This window comes from Hemicordylus capensis, chromosome 3 (assembly GCF_027244095.1).
Source record: "Hemicordylus capensis ecotype Gifberg chromosome 3, rHemCap1.1.pri, whole genome shotgun sequence".
Taxonomy (NCBI): Eukaryota; Metazoa; Chordata; class Lepidosauria; order Squamata; family Cordylidae; genus Hemicordylus; species Hemicordylus capensis.
Genome location: NC_069659.1, coordinates 10,284,751 through 10,304,880, shown reverse-complemented (window position 1 = coordinate 10,304,880; position 20,130 = coordinate 10,284,751). Strand labels below are relative to the sequence as shown.

At 47.8% G+C, this 20,130-nt stretch overlaps 1 protein-coding gene and 1 long non-coding RNA gene across 3 annotated transcripts in view; one reads left to right on the top strand and one right to left on the bottom strand.

The window, feature by feature from the left end:
* The window catches only part of LOC128348927 (uncharacterized), a 39,354-nt gene extending 33,542 nt beyond the window's left edge, over positions 1-5,812 (bottom strand). For both annotated transcript variants that reach the window (XR_008318437.1, XR_008318436.1), the window contains exon 1: positions 5,720-5,812. This is a non-coding gene — a long non-coding RNA (uncharacterized LOC128348927). The remainder of the gene's footprint in view (positions 1-5,719) is intronic.
* Positions 1-20,130, top strand: part of GAB2 (GRB2 associated binding protein 2) — a 192,080-nt gene that overhangs the window by 139,598 nt on the left and 32,352 nt on the right. The window lies entirely within an intron of this gene.

Sequence of the window (20,130 nt, the reverse complement as noted above, 5' to 3'; positions counted from 1 at the left end):
ATTATAATATTAGCAGTTTTATTTTCAACCCCCTTCCTAATGATTAAATTTGAAAGGTAACTTCCATGAATAGGAGAGCAGGTCCTTACCTGCTCTATGCTGCTCCATTCAGCTTCCGGTTGGGTGGCACAACACATCCCATTAACCCACACACACACACCCACGCAGCTTCAGCACACACATGGCGCCCACACTGATGCCGCCCAGGGGGTTATTGGGATACACGCCGCCCCAACAGGAAGCTGAATGGGGCAGCAGAGAGCAAGTAAGGGCAAGCTCTCCTTTTCCTGGAAGTTCCCTTTCAAATTTCCCTAAAAGTGCTCAAATTGCACTTCAAACCGCAGTTCAGGCAACGTCCTACAATAGACCTGGCTAGTGTGGAGTGTACCCCCTAAAACAGGGCTGCACAACTGCAGCCCTCCTGAAGTTGTTGGACTAGAACTCCCATCATCCCTGACTGTTGGCCACTGTGGTGGGGAATGATGGGAGATGTAGTCCAAAAACTGCAGGTGGACCAAAGTTTTGCATCACTGCCCTAGAACATGCCCTTGAGTCCTCTGCAGTGCACCAGGGGGTCTGTATCAAGCGCTCAGGGGTTCTTCAAGAGAGGGGCTGTTGTGAAAAATGAATCCCTGAAGACACCAACTTTGAAAACCACGGAGCTCAGTGATAAATGACTTAATTGTGAAATGTTTTGTGCCCTGAAATGTTCGATAATATTATGTATTCATTGGCATGGGACAGATTTGTGTTGCAAGACATATCATCTGAAACAAACCATTCTATACCGGCAATATCAGCAAAAAGTAATTGAAATATTTCTTTGCCCTTTTCCCAAAGATCACCGGAGTCAGGAAAATGTTTTCATCCAAACTAATGCAAGACAAATAGCTAACAATGGTATTAATTAGAGCGGAGAAATGTCCTTGCTGGAATTACGCACTTAATCACCAGGGCCCCCCTGCTGCACACTCTGTCATCAAGCTTGAGAATGTCCTCGTCTTTGATTAAAAAAGGAGATACCCTTTCACATTCCCTTCGGCTACTCAATTTTCCTCTTGGTCTTGTGAAATGTATTTGGCTTAGGGCAGAATTACATGTTGTGAGGCCATTGCATAGTGACATAAATAATTTTTATGTTGTGTTTTATTGTTATAAATTTGATATGACTTTTACTATTGTGGGCTGCCCCAAGCAGTATTGTTCTGGAGCGGCAGGGTATAAAATATTTTAAATAAATAAAATAAATAAATATGTTTACCTCATAATGCCAAGACAGAGTTGGGGTGGGGGGGACATTTGCAAGATAGAATCGGTGTGAAGTGGTGCTTTATTTAGTGTATAAGAACAGTCCCGCTGGATCAGGCCCGAGGCCCACCTAATCCAGCATCCTGTTTCACACAGTGGCCCACCAGATGCTGCTGGAAGCCTACAGCAGGAGTTGAGGGCATGAGTTGTACTCCCTTGCAACTGGTACTCAGAGGCATCCTGCCTTTGAGGCTGGAGGTGGCCCACAGCCCTCCGACTAGTAGCTGTTGATAGACCTCTCCTCCATGAATTTATTTAAACCCTTCTTAAAGCCATCCAGGCTGTTGGCTGTCACCACTTCTTATGGTAGAGCGTGCCATAAGTTAATTATGCATGGTGTGAAAAAGTACTTCCTTTTGTCAGTCCTAAACCTCTTGGCAATCAGTTTCATGAGAGATGACCCCTTGTTCTAGTGTTATGTGAGAGGGAGAAAAATATTTGTTTTGAAATATATCTATCCTGCATTTCTGTCTGTCAAGGACCCACAGAGTGCCAACTGAAAGGCCTTACATGGTCAGGCCTGCAAGCAGCCAACTGGAAGGGCCAGAGGTGAATACATAGTTAGGTATGGCCAACGTCAAGGTCAAAAGCAGCGGGGGGAAACACCAGAAGGGGTCAGAAGCAGATGCATTGTCAATACCAGGCACAAGAGTATATATGTCCACTCTAGTGCCATATAGACTTTTCAGACTGAGGAACTAAGCCAGAAGTGGCCATTATATAGAGCTTGTCAAGCCCTGATTGGCTCCCCAGGTCACCTGGCCAGGCTTTGTTGCTGAGCTGCAGTACCCTCTCTGGCCATCATCTGGGAGGCACTACAGCACAGCAGAGGTGAGGCTAATAACTCCTTCCTGAGAGGTCCAGTGGTGCAGAAAATAAGACACTTGGGGCCTGCTGCAAGTCCCCTGAGAGTTATTTGTACATGGCTTCATGCTGCAGGGGTAAATGTTGGGCGAAGCCACTTCAAATTACACTTGCGGCATGGAGGGAAGCACCCCCTCCCCTCTGCTCTCAGGTTTGCTTTTGATGCAAGTTCACATGGCATGCCTCTGTGTTTTCCTTCTAGCCAATGGGGGGGCAGGCGGGAAAGGGAGAGAGTATTGAAGAGCTGCATCTGCATTTGTAAAGAGAGTAGCCCTCTTATCATGCTAATGATTCTACATCGGTGCCTCTCCCTCTTTGCTCCGGCATTTTCAGAAAAAGAAGCTTAAAACCAGCATTTTTAAAACCCGGAAATATCTTGAGATAAACTAGAATTTGCAAGACAAAGCCCAATTTGTGTGTGTAGTGGGTCCCAGAATCTTGAAGGGACTTCGGGGTAAGTTGGGTTGGTGTGAGAATGCACACACCCTCTCCCGAAGGAGATTCAGAGTAGAAGCCCTGTGTGTAAAGCCTCCTGGCTGGCTTATACTGGGAGTTTTCAATCTGTGGTACTCCAGATGTTGCTGGACTACAATTCCCATCATCCTCACCCACAATAAATTGTAGCTGGGGGTGATGGGAGTTGTAGTTAAGCAATAATAAAAAATTAAAATCTGTATTATTATCATCCCACTTTTACTCCAGAGCTCAGTTGTCTCTCCCCACTTTATCTTCACACCAACCCTGTGATGTAGGTTACACTGAGGAATAACAAGAGCCCAAAGTTATACTTGCAATCTTTATGGCTGAGTGCATATTTAAACCTGGGTTTCCCTAGTCAAAGTCCAGGAAAGGAGAGCTGGTCTTGTGGTAGCAAGCATGACTTGTCCCCTTAGCTAAGCAGGGTCCGCCCTGGCTGCATATGAATGGGAGACAATGTGTGAGCACTGGAAGATAGTACTGGAAGGGGATGGAGCCACCCTGGGAAGAGCAGAAGGGTCCAAGTTCCCTCCCTGGCAGCATCTCCAACATAGGGAGGGAGATTCCTGCCTGTAACCTTGGAGAAGCCGCTGCCAATCTGTGTAGACATTACTGAGCTAGATAGACCAATGGTCTGACTCAATATATGGCAGTTTCCTATGTTCCAACACTCTAGCTGCTATGATCTATTGGCTCTCAGTAAAAAGAAAAAAGAAAAGAAAACAAACACAAGACACCAAACAACACCAGCAACAATAAAATTCAGGCATGCACAGTTGCTATGGGCCTGTCCCGATGATACTTCCCTCCCCTGCGTGATTAAAAGAAATGTCTTTTGATATCCTCCTAACATGTCCCAGAAGGTTGAAAAGCCGTCTTCCTGTGTCTCAGCTCATGAAGATATGAGCAGAGGGAAAGCGTGAGGACTAAATTTTTGGAGGGAGAGAAGGGTGATTAAGTTTGCTGGGATTGTTCAGTAAAATGAAGGTGGGACTCCTCAAATAGATAGATAGATAGATAGATAGATAGATCTTTATTGTCATTGTCCTGTGCAGAACAACGAGATTGAAAATGCTTGCGGGAGGGGCAGATCTGTACACCTGGATGTGAATCAGTGGGTAGAGTCATCATATCTGGACCTGCAGTCCTTGGTCAGTTCATTGAATGGTCCCCGTTAAGAATGAGAGCCGGTGCGATAGACCAGGGGGACCTTAGTTCAATTCTCCTTCAACCATGAAACTCACTGGGTGACTCTGGGCCAGTTGCTTATCTCTCAGTCTAACCTACCTCGCAGGGCTGATGTGAAGATAAACATAACCATTTACACCACGTTGGGCTCCTTGAGGGTACATAATGTAAACCAAGTAAGTCAATGGGTGTATGAAGGGACAGCATCAAAGACACGAAAAGACTGAAATTAGTTCCATCGGTTTTAAGGCAACACATATATATTATATTATATATTTATTCGATTTCTATACCGCCCTTCCAAAAATGGCTCAGGGTGGTTTACACAGAGAAATAACAAACAAATAAGATGGCTCCCTGTCCCCAAAGGGCTCACAATCTAAAAAGAAACATAAGATAGACACCAGCCAGAGTCACTGGAGGTACAGTGCTGGGGGTGGAGAGGGCCAGTTACTCTCCCCCTGCTAAATAAAGAGAATCATCATGTTAAAAGGTGCCTCTTTGCCAAATTAGCAGGGGTTAGCACATCAGAATCTACTGACTGGTATTTTTATTATTATTGGTATTATTATTTCAGACAAAAAACATCGCAAGATGACTGGAAAAGCAATTAGAATTTGGAGGAAGATCTCCTGGGAATTGCATAAAAACACTGGCAAGGTCAGACAAGGCTAGCCAGAAAGAGATGTATAGCTTTGCCTTTATATGCAGCACTCCCTCGCTCTGCCCCCCCCCTTGCCCTTCAAAGAATTGATTGCAGTTAGAATAACTGAGATATATAATGCTTTGAGGTCAGGGTGATCTGACTTGGCCCTTTCCCCTCTTCCCTGCCGCCCTCCTTCATTTCTCTTTCGTGGCTCAGATTTTCTCATTCCTCTGTGTCTCAAAGAGACGTTTGCCTCTTTGGAAAGGCTTCGTGTTTCCCTTCCCCTCTCTTCCAGTCCTTCCTTTAAAAAGAAATAGCTCTTTACAAGGTTCCCAGCATTTCTGGATATGATGATACTTGCACTGATTCTTTGCCCATCCCTCTCAGCTTGGTCCCTGACACCAGGGGCGTAGCAAGGTTGGAGTGGGCCCAGAGACAAGATTTTAAAATGCCCCCCCACCCAAAGTCCAGGGCCTCTGCACACCCCAGGCCCCCAAGGATTTAAGTCTGATATTCCAAAATAAGTATGCTGCCTGCAAATACATTTCACTGAATACACACACACACATCACAATATATAGTGATATACGTTGAGTACTATACATTTGTATTACTTTTAATGCCTAGGACACACTAGAAAGATGAATTATTAAAATGGGCCCCTCGCTGCAGATTAGCAAAGGAGACTTTCAACCATGCAGGGTGAGCCTATGTTTGTTTTCTCAGAATTCTGAACACATTCAGTCAAGTTTGATTGCAGGAGGTTTTTCACAGGAGGCTTTTAAAGCCCTTTAAGACACATCTCCTCTGGAATGGAGGTGCTGCATTCACATGTTGGCCAGATTGACCCTGAAGTCCCTGCAAGTTATTGGGGAGCAGTTCACACACAAGAAAAATAAAATAAAAGCACCACACATGCTTCACAGTTCTCACTTAGACCTTCTGGGTTGCAAAACAACTTGAACATAAGTGCATTATAAATGAATGAATGAATAAATAAAATTAATAAAATACTGTTCCAGAAGTTTTTGCAATTTTCTGCCATGAAACAAGCCACTTATAGGACTTTTTAGATAGTTTTTTTTAAGTCAGCAAATTTTCCAAGCTGTTTCAAAATAAATATTCAGAGACTTCTCGGTCCCTCCCCCCCCCATATCCAAGCCCTATGGCAAGCAGATCCCTATATATGGGGGGGGGGGCGGGAAAGGTAACCACAAAAAGGAGTTCACACTCTACCTGGCAAATGCTGGTCTGGGTTAAGCAGGGCAGCAAGGGGTCTTCTGCTGCAGAGAACACTCTGGCTGCCTCCTCCTTCCTGGCTGGCTTGGGCCCTACTTGAGTTCAGGCTTCACTGCGGCCTACACGGAGGCCTCCGTGGAAGCCCCGCCCACCCGCCGATCAGCTGAGAGGCGGGAGAAAAGGAGCTCTTTGCAGCTTGTCTGCTGCTTCCATTGCGGGCCAGCAGAACAAGCAGGAGAGACGGCGAAGAGGGCAAGTGGCTGAGGGGCCTTGGGGCTGGGCAGGGGGCAATGGGGAGTCACATGAGGTGCCCCTGGGGTGCCCCTCCAGGCAGTGGGGCCCCCAGACAACTGTCTCCCCTTGCCCTATCATTGTTACGCGCCTGCCTGACACATGCCCAAAGGAGAAGTTGCAGGAAACATGCAGGCCTTGAGTAGAGCTACTCTGAGGATTTTGTGGGAAATCCACAGTGTTCTTTGGAAGCTTGCCAGGGGTTTCGTAGTAAAAAAAAATCCCCTTACCCCAGGCCGGCTCAACTTTGGCTTACAGCTCCCATCATCCCTGGCTATTGGCCACTGTGGCTGGGGATTATGGGAGTTGTAGTCCAAAAACAGCTTGGGGGCCAAAGTTGAGCCGGCCTGCCTTACCCGCATCACCTAACTCAGAGGTGCTCAAATCTGTCTCCTCAAATATTTTTGGGCTAAAACTCACATCATCCCCAGCCACAATGCAGGGGTTCCCAACCTGTGGTACTTCAGATGCCTCTGAACTACAAATCTCATCATCCCCAGCCACAATGAGTTCAGCGGCATCTGGAGTACCACAGGTTGGGAACGCCTGGCCTAGAGTTATAGACCAACAACACCTGAGGACTCAAGTTTCTGAACTTGAGTTGATTATGTTTGTGAACTTAATCAACTGAAGTTTGGTTGGTGGGGACTCCGGAAAGGGCTTTTTCTGCAGTGGCATCCAGAATATGAAGCTCCCTGGAGTCCCCCCAACCCTTCCTCATTGTAAGAAAGTTCTCTTTTGGTGAGCATCCAGTTGATCTGCTGTGTTAGTGCTTTTGTTTAAGTTTTCTCTGTGTTAGCTTTCACTCTTAATTGCTGCCTCTATATTTTATTGATTTGGCTGTATTTTCTATAGCTGACATTCAGGCTAATACATTTATTCTATTTATATTCATTTATTTATTTTCACATTTATATCCCACTTTTTCCTCCGAGGAGCTCAGAGCAGTGCACATGATTATGTTTCATGGGCTCACGTAGTAGACCAGAGAAGTTATGCATTCTGAGAAATGCTTTGAAAAATAAAATAATAGCCAATTTAACCTTTTTTTAAATCCTTTCTGTGTGTGTTGTCATTGGTAACATCACTGCCACTAACCAGTATGTGCTTATGTCTCACAAGCAAATTACATGCAAGGCCAATGATGGCCTTAGGATGACATTTCTCGAGTATTCTCCCATCGCAGTGTGAGTGCTAAGGCCCCGGCAAAAGTAAGCTAGTATGAGCTAGAAGGAAGCTATTATTGTTGTATTATTTATTCCTTACAACTAAGGAGTTTAAAGTCTGTTGTCATCTCTCAGAAACAAAATTATCTCTCTACACAACCTTGACTACATGGTAAGGTTCCACTAGGCATTTATTCATGTTAGCATATTGTGATTAAAGTGGTGAAAAATATTCACACATAACAGTTTTCGAACAAACAGCTCACGCTGATCGCCTGCTTGTATTTATGCAAACATAAGCACACCATGCAGATTAAATGTCAAGTGGATTTGGTGATCCTAGTCTCAGTGTCTTTGATTCTTCTTAAAAGCCATGCTGCTTCAAAATGCTGTTACTTATACCTAAAACAGCTTCCCTGTTTCTTGTCAAGCAATTTCTCTTTTATCATTGTCAAACTATTTCTCTTTCATTAGCATGAATGAGAGCTTCCCTTCTTGAGGAAATAGCAGCTGCAGGAACACCTCTTATGGCTGATGTTTAACAGAAAATTAAACAAGTTCTAGTAAGAACTAATCAGCCCACTTTCCTTTCACTGTCTCTACATCTGGACTAAATTTGGTGTAAATCGAGGTCCACAAGTTAGATCTCCTGTGCCTCAAATGTTCGTGTGTCTGCCATCTTGGATCAGGGTGGATGTCATCATTACGAACTGCACCATTGAGGTGTCCCTGTGTGTCACTCACTACAGCTGTTCCAAATTTGGTTTAAATTGGTTGGACAGTCCACAAATTAGCCTGCCTGAGCCTCAGATGTTCATGCGGCCGCCATCTTGAATTGTAGTGGATGATATCATCACACATGACACCATTTGGGCATCCCTATGTCTCCCTACAGCTGTAGCAAATTTGGTTCATATTGGTTAGGCGGTTCACAAGTTAGCCCACTTGCGCCTCAAAGGTTTACACGTCCGCCATCTTGGATCAGGCTGGATGACATCATCACAAACTACGCCGTTGTGGTGTCCCTATGTGTCCCTACAACTGTTCCCGATTTGGTTTATATTGGTCCAGGCGTTGCGAAGTTGATGGGGGACACACACGGACTGACACACACACACGGACACATGGATACACACACTGAATGCCAGGTGATCTCATAAGCCCACTGGAAAGTAGGCTAAAAAGCACACAAAGGCAAAACTACGGGCCCATTCAGAGGATACTTCCAATGTGTGATTTGATTCCTCTACACATGTACAAATGATCATCTGAACTGAAAAATATACATTCTCTACCTAGGATTTAAATACAAGTTATAATGTAGGATTTAAAATATGTATTAGCCACTATCATGGGATTAGATTAGGGGTGAGCAAACTTCATCTGGATTGCTAAATTCTGTTTGCTGTCACCCCCAACCATTGAGTTTGAATTGTAAACACAATAAAGCCCAAGATAGGATCATTCACTCTACCTGCATTGCTCTGTTCATCTGAATTTGTTTTCCAAGTGGGTTTAAAAAAAAACCCACCAATATACTAATCATGCATTTAAAAGTATCATCTGAACTGGCCTCATGTTTTCACCATAATGCTTCATTTGATTTCCAGTGTCAAGCCTGGGTTTGCTACTGTGTAATGTTGAACCCAGGGCGGCTCCTCCATGAGGCAAGGTGAGGGGCTCACCTCAGGCACCATTCTTAGGGCACCAGCAAATTGACAAGATGTTCTACTGCCTCCCTGCTTTTAGGGGTGGTGGGGAGAAGGGGAGGAAGACGCACACAAGGGGGATGGAACCTGGCACCCTGCCTCGGGCACAGAGAGATCTTGTGCCACCACTGCTTGAACCATGCACGTTTCACCTAGTCTGTATCCAAGGCCAGTCCATTCAATAGGCAGACCTAGGCAGTTGCCTAAGGCACCAATTCTTGGAGGAGGGTGGGGAGCATAAACCGTGCCAGAATATAGCACTGCCAGTTATTCTCTCTTACACTTGTATTGCTCATCCCAGAAATGTTAGAATATGTAATGCACTCTGCTTCCTAGGGGGCCTGCACATTCTGCACCCCAGAGACTTCTGTGCTCATTGCACCTCAGCCCCCAATAAACAGCGAGTCCCATAAGCTGCGCTCCCTCCCTTGAAGATGAATTGCCTGCCTCAGCATTCGTTTCCAAAAGGAGATTGCCTCAGATTGGATTTCCAGATTAACAACAGCATCTTTTCATCTCTGAAGTGTAAGAACTTCCCCCCGCCACCCCCACAATAGACTGGGAACTCTCTCCCACTGTATCCTCAAACCAGCATCGGCTAGTCATTTGTTGGTCATCTGTATGGGCTGGTTATTCGACCTCACGAATGAGCAGCCTGTATGGCCCAGGTTAAATCTGGGGCTCCATGCTTCTCGGCTGAGGGGTTGCCAAGACCAAACTTTGCCTAGGGTGCCCCAAGCCCTAGGGCCGATCCTGCCTATACCTTCATAAGAACATAAGAATAGCCCTGCTGAATCAGGCCCAAAGAAGCCCATCTAGTCCAGGATCCTGCTTCACACAGTGGCCCACCAGATGCTGCTGGAAGCCACAGGCAGGAGTTGAGGGCATGCCCTCTCTCCTGCTGTTATTCCCTGCAACTGGTACTCAGAGGCATCCTGCCTTTGAGGCTGGAGGTGGCCTATAGCCCTCCGACTAGTAGCCGATGATAGACCTCTCCTCCATGAAGTTTTCCAAACCACTGCCATCAGAGTTCCACGGTTCCCCACTGTCCCCATTTAACAGGCACAGTGCCCATTTTCAGGAATCTGCCCCTGCTAAATCACAGTCCCTATTTTGTTCATGGCTTTGCCTCCTGGAGTTGCCTTGTTCAATCCCCCCCCCTCCCCCATGAGTAGATAGAGTTGTCATTCTTCACGATTCAGCTCCTTCCCCAGAGTCTAGAAATTAAACCTCCAAGCTGGTGGGTGGATGCATCGGGTCTCTAGAGCAGGGTTTCTTAACCTTGGGCCCCCAAATGTTGTTGGACTACAACTCCCAGAATCTCCAGCCACAAAGGCCATGTCTGGGGATTCTGGAAGTTGTAGTCCAACAACAACTGGGGGCCCAAGGTTAAGACTTTCTCTAGAGCAGGGATTCTCAACATTGGGTCCCCAGATGTTATTGGACTTCAGCTCCCATAATCCCCAGCCCCAGTTGCCTTTGGTTGGGGATTATGGGAGTTGAAGTCCAATAACATCTGGGGGGACCCAATGTTGAGAATCCCTGCTCTCTAGAGCACCTGTCAATGGGTGCACAATGCTAGGTTAGGTCCATTCTCCCAGGCATGCCATTTTATATGGGAGGAGCATTCAAACATGAGATACTACAGCTGAAAGGTGAGGACTGCAGGTCACAAGAGTGAAAGGGCAAGGCATGATAGGGTCATGGGATGCCATGGGAAACCATAGTCAAATGCCATTGGCTTTATCCTGTTTTTCTTAAGCACCATGCTCAAAATGGAACTTAGTGTCAGGTTTCAGCCCTGTTATTAGGCTCCGGCTTACAGTTATGGCAGTTCACCAACTTGCAGGTTCCTGGGACAAAAGAGCCAACAAAGGAATCTTGGCGACAACTGAAGCTTCAAAGGACACTGAGATAGAGGGGAATAAAGTGTGCAGGTAGCAGAGTGAAAAAGAAAGTGGAATTAGATATTAGGAAGAAATCTGACCCCAAGGAACGTGGAAGGAAGATGGTTGAGCTCACTCACTTGCTCATTGCCACTCTTCGGCTTTGATTGTAATCTGGAAAGCCGTCAGTGCGGGGTCCCTGTGTGAACCCTCAACTTGTAAAGTGAGAGCTTGTGGTGCATAGTGGCTTTAAAGAGGAACTCTGGTCTGTGCGGTTGCTGCTTCAAATCTTGTGTCAGCTGCAAACTCTCAGTAGGGTGGCCTCTCAGTAGGGTTGCCATGTCCCCCAGAATTTAGGGTAGCCCTAGATTTTGGCTCCTCCACCTGGCTGCTAAATTCCACCCAGATTTACATGGAATTCAAATGCGCTGCCTGGGTTGCCTGGATTTTACTCTGGATTTCATCACACAGGAGGGCAGAGAAGGAGGGGAAAGTATAGAAATCTGTCAAATAAATAAATAAATAAATAAATATGCATATTAGTTTCTGCATAATTTGCATGATATGCAAATTAGCCCATCCAGATTTGGGAAGCTTGGATATGTATTATGCTCCTGCTAATAGGGCAAAGAGGCACCTTTTAAACATGCTTATTCTCTTTATTTAGGAGAGTAACTGGCTCTATCCACCCCCAGCATAGTACCTCCAGTGACTGTTGCTGCTGGTGTCTGTCTTATGTTTCTTTTTTAGATTGTGAGCCTTTTGGGACGGGAAACCATTCTATTTCTTTATTATTTCTCTATGTAAACCGCTTTGGAAACTTTTGTTGAAAAGCGGTATATAAATGTTATTGTTGTTGTTGTATGGCAGGGGTTCTCAACCTTGGGATCCCTAGATGTTGTTGAACAAAGGCTGTTGTCGCTAGGGATGATGGAAGTTGTAGTCTAGCAACATCTGGGGACCGGAGGATGAGAACCCCTGTGTTATGGGCATAAATATCCTTAGGAAAATGGGCATCCCGGAACACTTCATTGTTCTCATGAGAAACCTATACACGGGACAGGCAGCCACAGTCCAGACAGAACATGGTGAAACAGACTGGTTCCAGATCGGCAAAGGAGTAAGACAAGGCTGTATACTTTCCCCTTCTTTATTTAATTGATATGCTAAACATATACTGAAAGAAGCTGGATTGGAAGAAGATGAGCGTGGTTTTAAAGTTGGAGGAAGAAACATCAATAACCTGTGCTACGCTGATGACACCACTCTGATAGCTGAGAATGCGGATGATCTGCAAGCTCTAGTAATGAAGGTTACGGAGCACAGTGAAAAAATGGGACTACGACTAAATGTAAAGAAGACTAAACTAATGACAGTGGGTACAACAACCAGCCGCAGAATTGTCAGTGAAGACATTGAAGTGGTGGATAGCTTCTGCCTTTTAGGATCGACCATCAACAGTAAAGGATCCAGCAGTCAAGAAATATGTCGCAGACTAGCACTTGGTAGGTTGCAATGAAGGCCTTGGAAAGGATATTTAAATGCCGTGATGTTTCTACACCTACAAAGATTATAATTGTTCAGACAATGGTTTTCCCCGTGACACACTATGGATGCGAAAGCTGGACCTTGAAGAAGCAAGATAGGAAAAGTATTGATGCTTTTGAACTTTGGTGCTGGAGAAGACTTTTGAGGATACCATGGACAGCCAGGAAAACAAACAAATGGATTCTAGAACAAATCAATCCAAAATTTTCACTCGAGGCACAAATGACCAGGCTCAAACTATCCTACTTTGGACACATTATGCGAAGACCCAGCTCCCTTGAGAAGTCCATAATGCTGGGGAAAGTTGAAGGAAAGAGAAGAAGAAGACAACCAGTAGCAAGGTGGATGGACTCGTTACGACAGCAATGAATGCAGCACTGAGAGACCTTAAAGGCCAAGTTGAAGACAGATCATCCTGGAGAGAATCTATCTATGTGGTCACTAAGAGTCGACACCGACTTGATGGCACTCAATCAATCAATCAATAATACTTTACAGGCTCGTTAAAGGTGTTGCATGGAGGTGAGCACTCTCAGCAAAGCCATCTCCATGCAGTACCTGCCACTTCCGGCACCAGTGGAGACAGAAGGTGCACAGAGACATCTGGGAAGTGTAGTTCCGCTCAGTGCCTCCCCTAAGGGGAAAGTGCATCTTTCCCTGTGCATCTTCCCTGCACATCTTCATAGCCATCCCTGTGAGCTATGATGGAAACAGCAGGTACCGCTGCGTGTGCACAGGGGCTGTGCTTGGAGTACCTGCCTTCTCATGTCACTGGGGGAGTCGTACACATTTCTCAGAACTGGACATTACATAAGAAGCTGCCTTTTACCAAGTCAGACCCTTGGTCCATCAAGCTCAGGAGTGTCTGCACAGACTGGCAGTGGTTTCTCCAAGGCTGCAGGCGGGAGTCTCTCTCAGCCCTATCAGGAGATGCCAGGGAGGGAACTAGGAACCTTCTGCATGCAAGCAGACAGGTGCTCTACCCCAGAACGGCCCCATTCTCTAAGGCAGGGCTGCATGAATTTGACCCTCCTCCAGCTGTTGTTGGACTATAACTCCCATCATCCCCAGCCATAGTAGCCAATCATCAAGGATGATGGGAGTTGTAATCCAACATCTGCAAGAGGGCCAAAGTTGTGCGGCCCTGCCCTAAGGGCTCTTACAGTGCTCACATGTTATCCCCCATTCAAATGCAAACCAAAGTGGACTCTGCTTAGCAAAGGGGACAATTTGTGCTTGCTACCACAAGACCAGCTCCCCTCTCATGCCAACACCCATGCCAAGTCAATGTTGTCTGCAGTAGTGACCATCCAGGGTGCCCCTGGAAACATAACAAGGGTGTCCCAAAACATCTGCTCTGCCCCACCCCGCCGAGCGACAGGCTGTTTGGCCTACAGCCCTTCCCTGAACATACTACTCTCTCTTTGAAGCCTGACGTGACAGAGTCCTATAGAAACTGATTCTGCTGATCATAGCTCAGCTGTATGTGAATATTGATGCAAGAGAGTTGTTCAGCCAAGCCTATCTTGCACAAACAGACCTTTCTTATGTAAATTCTGCCCTTATCTTGAAGAAGGAATGCTTCTGGTGGGAAATATTATTATGCATGGAAAAGAAAATCAGCTTTTTTTCCCTCTCTGCGTGTCTGGCCCGAAAGATAGATCCATGAATATAAGCACATGTTGTGGGGGAAGGGGTTGCAGCTTTATGGTAGCTGCTAATGGCGAAATGGTTCAGGCGCCATCACCGGGCCCAGGAAAGTCCTCGTCATTATGAGGTCTGCCATATGCATATCATCTTGATATGTTCTGCTGAGTGGTAATTTCCAAAAGAGACTGGTTATGCTGCAGAGATAGGCACAGGGAACACTGTGCAAAAAGGTGTGTGCACAGTAATTGTCTAGTGCTCCAGGCGAGGATATTCAAAGCTGTCAGGATAATGAGGAAATCACTTTTTAAAAAAGAGATTAGAAAGGTTTAAAATATCTGGCTGCCAGCCTAGATCAGTACCATCACTAGACGCAGACTCCATTTCCCCCTCTTATATGCCGAGGCTGGTGGTGTTTTACCCCTCTTCTGATAACCTGTGGCCAGGAATGTGTTTGCCTCTCAGCTGCACTCTTGCTGTGCGGACGTAAACTGTGATGCCCGTCCCTGGGCTGAAAGCGAGAAGGCGCACCCCTGAGTAATGGCACGCTCTTGACTTGCCTCTGTGTTATTCCACAGTAGGGATGTGCACGGTCCGGAGAAGTCCGGACCGGCACCGAAGGGGGGCCTTGTTTTTAGGGCGGGGAGGGCTTGCTTAGCCCTCCCGCCTCCTTGCCCCCGCCAGCGCCCGTATTTAACATTATAGGGGCGCTGGAAACCAGCCGCCCCCCCCCCCCCCCGCCGCCGCCACCGCCGCGAAATCACTCTTAAAAACATCCAGCCCTCCCTCCCTCCCAGCTAGCTGCCCGCCCGCCCCCCCACCCACCCACCCACCCAGTCGCTCACCCCGGTCGGTAGATACTAAGCGAGAGGAGCTCCGGCACAGAGCTCCTCTCGCTAGGAAGGCCTCCGGGAGAATGGTGGCTTGCGCGCGCATGCGCGCGCCGCAAACCACGCCGTTCTCCGGAGGCCCGGTCTACCCGCCGGGAAAGGGCCGGGTAGACCGGGCCTCCGATCGCTGGGTAGACCGGGCCTCCGGCGATCGGAGGCCCGGTCTACCCAGCGATCGGAGGCCCGGTCTACCCGGCCCTTTCCCGGCGGGTAGACCGGGCCTCCGGAGAACGGCGTGGTTTGCAGCGCGCGCATGCGCGCGCGCGCGCAAGCCACCATTCTCCCGGAGGCCTTCCTAGCGAGAGGAGCTCTGTGCCGGAGCTCCTCTCGCTTAGTATCTACCGACCGGGTGAGCGACTGGGTGGGTGGGTGGGGGGGCGGGCGGGCAGCTAGCTGGGAGGGAGGGAGGGCTGGATGTTTTTAAGAGTGATTTCGCGGCGGTGGCGGCGGCGGGGGGGGGGCGGCTGGTTTCCAGCGCCCCTATAATGTTAAATACGGGCGCTGGCGGGGGCAAGGAGGCGGGAGGGCTAAGCAAGCCCTCCCCGCCCTTAAAGATATACCCCCCACCCGGACCCGAACCAGCCCAGTCCGAACCGGTCCGGCAGTTCGGCCATTCTTTGGAATGGCCGCCGGACCGGTTCGGGCACACCACTATCGTATCGAGTTATTCGGCCATAGGGAACAATGTGGAAACTCGAAACACCCCATTGTTCCCCATGGGTAGCTGCTAGGTACACCAATGTGGGTTGGGTGGTAGGGCATGATGGGCCCTACCTACAGAGGTTCACCTAGGTAATTTTGGAGCCTGGACCTAAAGGCCTTTGGAGGCCCCACCTTCTTGTAAATTAAGCATCATAATGCTCGGCTGGGCAACCATATCTTCTGGGACAGACTAAAGAAGATCTGGGGGCCCCCAAGGGCTGTCGAGGTCCTGGACTGCGGCCCGGAAGTCCAAGGATAAGAGCGCCTCTGGATACTTACCACCCAACCCACAAAAGAAATGGGCAAGCAGATGGTTTTAAACACATTTTAACCTATTCCCCAAACTCCCATAGGATTGCAAGCCAATCAGAAGCCAGTGCCAGAAAACCAATCAGCAAGGGGGAAACAGGCCTCCAAAATGGCACTCGAAACATTGAAATGTTACGAATCGGAAAGAGTTGTTTTGTTCTGAGCTTCTCCAGGGTTGCAGGCAGGCATCTCTCCCAGCCCTTTCTGGAGATGCCAGGGAGGGAACTTGGAACCTTCTGCATGAAAGCATGCAGATGCTCTTCCCAGAGCGGCCCCATCTCCTAGGGGGATATCTTAAAGTGCTCATATGCAGTCTCCCATTCAAATGCAAACCAGGGCAGACCCTGCTTAGCAAAGGGGACCATTCATGCTTGCTACCACAAGACCAGCTCTCCTCCTTTGACACTGTATATATGTAAACCAATGCTGCACCCATCTTTGTATAGGCTGTTGAGAGATTGATAGATCCCTCCTATATCTGTTGAACAGAGGGATTTCAACAAAGGATCACTTTTGGTACTCCCCTTCTCTCCCATCCCCAGCTGCAAACCAGGGGGTGGCTTTAAGCACAGTAATGCTTTCGACCCCCCTTTGCCCCTCCTAAGATCTCAAGCTGAAGGTTCTCGCCCAATAATGTTTGGCACAGCCTTATTAAAACAACAAACAAACAAACAAACAAACAGGCACCTGCTTTGTACAAGATCATCAGTAGGGGTGGCCTAAGGCAAAGGGTGAAATGCTGCCTTGCCCTACAACCCTAGTGGGGGCCAGCCCCTTTTCAGAACCAACCCTTGCAAGTTTTAAAAAGCAGAGCAGGGTTTGGGGTGAGGGGACTTTGCAAGCCTCCTCATGCTTCTTGCGAGCTTTGCAAAGGGTGTGAGGCCGGGGCGGAGCTATCACTGAGGGCACGGGTACCAAGAGCCTCAAGGCTCCCTAGGGCTGCTGCGCTCGCCGCCCCCACCCTCCTGGCTAGCCACCTCTGGGGCTGCTGTGAAGGCTGAGAGAGCGAGAGAGAAAGAGAGAGAGTGTCCGCAGACCTTGAAGGAAGTGGTGGGAGCACTGAAGGCTCCAGCAGCGCTGCGGGTTCCCCTTCTACCCCACCAGCTGTCCACCCCCAGTGCCGCACTACGTGGAGCACGCTGTCATTGGGCGGGGGGAGCTGCTGTTGCCATTGCTGGTGTTGGGAGTCACCATCATCATTGCTGGGGGCAGGAGTTACCGCTGCTACCAGTGGGAGGTCGGGAGTGTGCCACTGCAGCTGCCATTGCGGGCAGGGGCATAGCTAGGGGAGAGGGGCCCCGTGTTCACCTCTCTCTCCGGCAGCCCCTTGGAGTGAGGAGATAATGAAGAAGATAGGGAGGGGTGGAACTGGGGGCCCCTCCCTCAGCAGCTCGAGACCCCCAGTTCTTTAACCCCATCCTTCTCCCCCCTACACCCCTGATTGTGGGGGAGAAGGCTGCCTATGCCCTCGCTACGCCACTGGGGTGAGGAGATCTTGACATCTTGATGTCACCCCACTAGCCCGCCGCCTAAGGTGACTGCCTCACCTCACCTCATGAAAGGACCGCCATCAGCCTCCTCTACCATGTGGAGCAATAGAAATTAACATGTCTATTGTCTTTCCTCCTTTTTCTCCCCCAGAAGACCACAGGTTTCTCTTAAGATAGAAAAGGGGACATTAATATAAGCCAATATGTGGGACTGGCTGGCTGGTTTGTGCCTAAGCGCACCACTGATCAATATTTAACATTAACTTTAATGATGCCAATGAGAGATTATGGAGAAAGGTTCTCTCTGCATGCAGCTCATTATGGGGATGGATTACACACCAAGGCCTCAAATTCCATGCTTTGTGTATGTGTGTGTGTGTGTGTGTGTGTGTGTGTGTGTGTGAGGGGGGAGAGCCACTTAGCAGCGCATTACACTGTCAGAATAAGCAGTCACATGTTCACAAGTATGTTTACATTGCACTATTTATTCTGACTGCAAAGTATGTGGGGGTGTCCAAGTGGAGAGAGGGCAGGTTTTGGCATTTTTTTAGCTGTGGTGGAAAGAGAGTGGTTTCATGTTGAAAATGAGAATGGCGAGGGTTAGGGTCAGGAGAAAGCGCCAATGATGAGCAGGGGAAGGACGTGGGTGAAGGGTGAGCCTTCACCAGTGGCACGGTTACTCCTTCCTGGTGGGGTACTTCTCCTTTTCCTCTCCTCCTTCTGTTGGGCACTTCTCCTCCCCTCCTCCCTTCCACATAGGGCATGGTCCAAAGGCAAGGCTGAGGCCAGAACAAGCAGGTCAGGGTCCGAAACAGAGGTGGAGCTATTATTTATTTATTTATCAAATTTGCACACCGCCCCAAACTTTCATCTCTGGGTGCTTAACAATAACATAAAACCAGTTAAAAACATATACAAAAAACTTATCTAACAATTTAAAAAATAAACCAGAAATTAACCCCCCCCCTTTTTTTTTTAGGAAGCTGGGAAAGCTTGGGTGAAAAGATGGGTTTTCAGGTGTTTTTAAAAAATTGCCAGAGATGGGGAGGATCCTATCTCAGCAGGGAGCGCATTCCACAATCTCGGGGCAGCGACCGAGAAGGCCCGTCTCTGTCAGGTGGATGGGTTCAAAGGACCAAAGCCGCCCAGCAATGAAGAGTTGCCTAGCTCACTCTTCACCCCTCCTGCTGAGCTCTGGCTGGCCTTATTCACCAGCTGGCTTTTTCAAGGCGCCCGGCAGACAACGAAGCTGGCTGGGAAAAAAAGTCTGGAGGGTGGCGCCGGCCCCTTCTGGTGCTGGCCACACCCCCTGCGTGTGACATCTCAGGCAGGGGCGTGGCTGGCATGCGCAAGGGGCTCCTGGGGAGAGGGGCAAACATGAGCCCACTACTCACCCCAAGCTACGCACCTGGTCCGAGGTGCCAGAGGCAAGGGTGTAGTCAGGGTGGGGCCAAGAGAAGTCCCAGAGAAGATAATAGGCACAGTGAACTGCTGCTCAGAGGAATGAATCCCGCAGTGTGTCTATTCTGTGGCCAAGCCTTTATATGCCTAGGTGATCTGGGGCTGGCCTGTGGGGTCAGCTGAGGGGTGCCCTTGCACCTCAACACCTAGTCAGCCAGGTCTGCTGGGTGCAAATTGCAAGAGGGCAAAAGGTTTGCTGGGCGCTTTGAAACACACAAAGCCAATGCCTTACAGCCACGTGGACCAGGAGGCTAACTCAGAATAGCCCCCGTCATATATTTAAATATATAGATACCAAGCTCCTGGTTTCACTCCCTTGGCTGGAAAATATCTGAATGGTTTTAATGAAAATAAATTAACGCCTGCCCAAAGGGCCCAGAGACACCTTTTTAAAATGGTGGATCTCTTATATCTTCTTTGTGTTTTGTTTTAGATTGTTATCCCTTTGAGTCAGGGAACCATCCACTCATTCCTTTTGCAAAGCAAACTGCTTTGAGAGCTTTTTTTGCGGAGAGGTAGCATATAAATATTCCTGATGATAACAATAATAATGGAGTAAATAAACTACTACTACTACTACTACATCAGACAGACAAACTAAGTGAAATAAACTATATACTATATTATACTGATATACTGTATATATAGATCATAATAATACTATAATATACCAGACAGACAAGCTAAGTGATATATTATATTTGTATATCTCTATATCTACACACACACTCTATACTATACTACAATAATATAAACTATATACTGATAATACAGACCACACAGACAAGCTAAATGGGGGGCATGGGATACGCATTAATTTGAGGTTAGAGATGATTGATGTTTGCATTGTAGAGGTTCTCCTACTGTGATTTTTAACTCAGTGATAAATGAATGACTGAAACAAAGAGAAACGCTGGTTTTAAAAGAGGTTCTTCACTCCATATTTCCCTCAGCGATTGTGAAGACAAAAGGAGATGGCAAGAGGAGGGGGGGGCGAGGATAGAGATGGTGGGGAGGGCACCCTTTCAGCAAACTCCAGTAAAAGCATGCCGCTCACCCCAAGGGAGGCCATGCCATTGACATCGGCATTGATTTTCAAAAATGTATTCCCATTATATCTCCTGCTGTGACCCCGTCACTAAGAACATTAACGGCTGGGGTGGAGTTAGAAATCCCTTGTCTCTGTTAGCATTTCAGAGGAGGAAGCTCAGACAGCAGAGATGAGGGCCATTCTGGTGAATGAAACTGGGGGAGGTAGTATTTCAATTACACATGATGTCAAACTAATAACAATGTCAAACTACACATC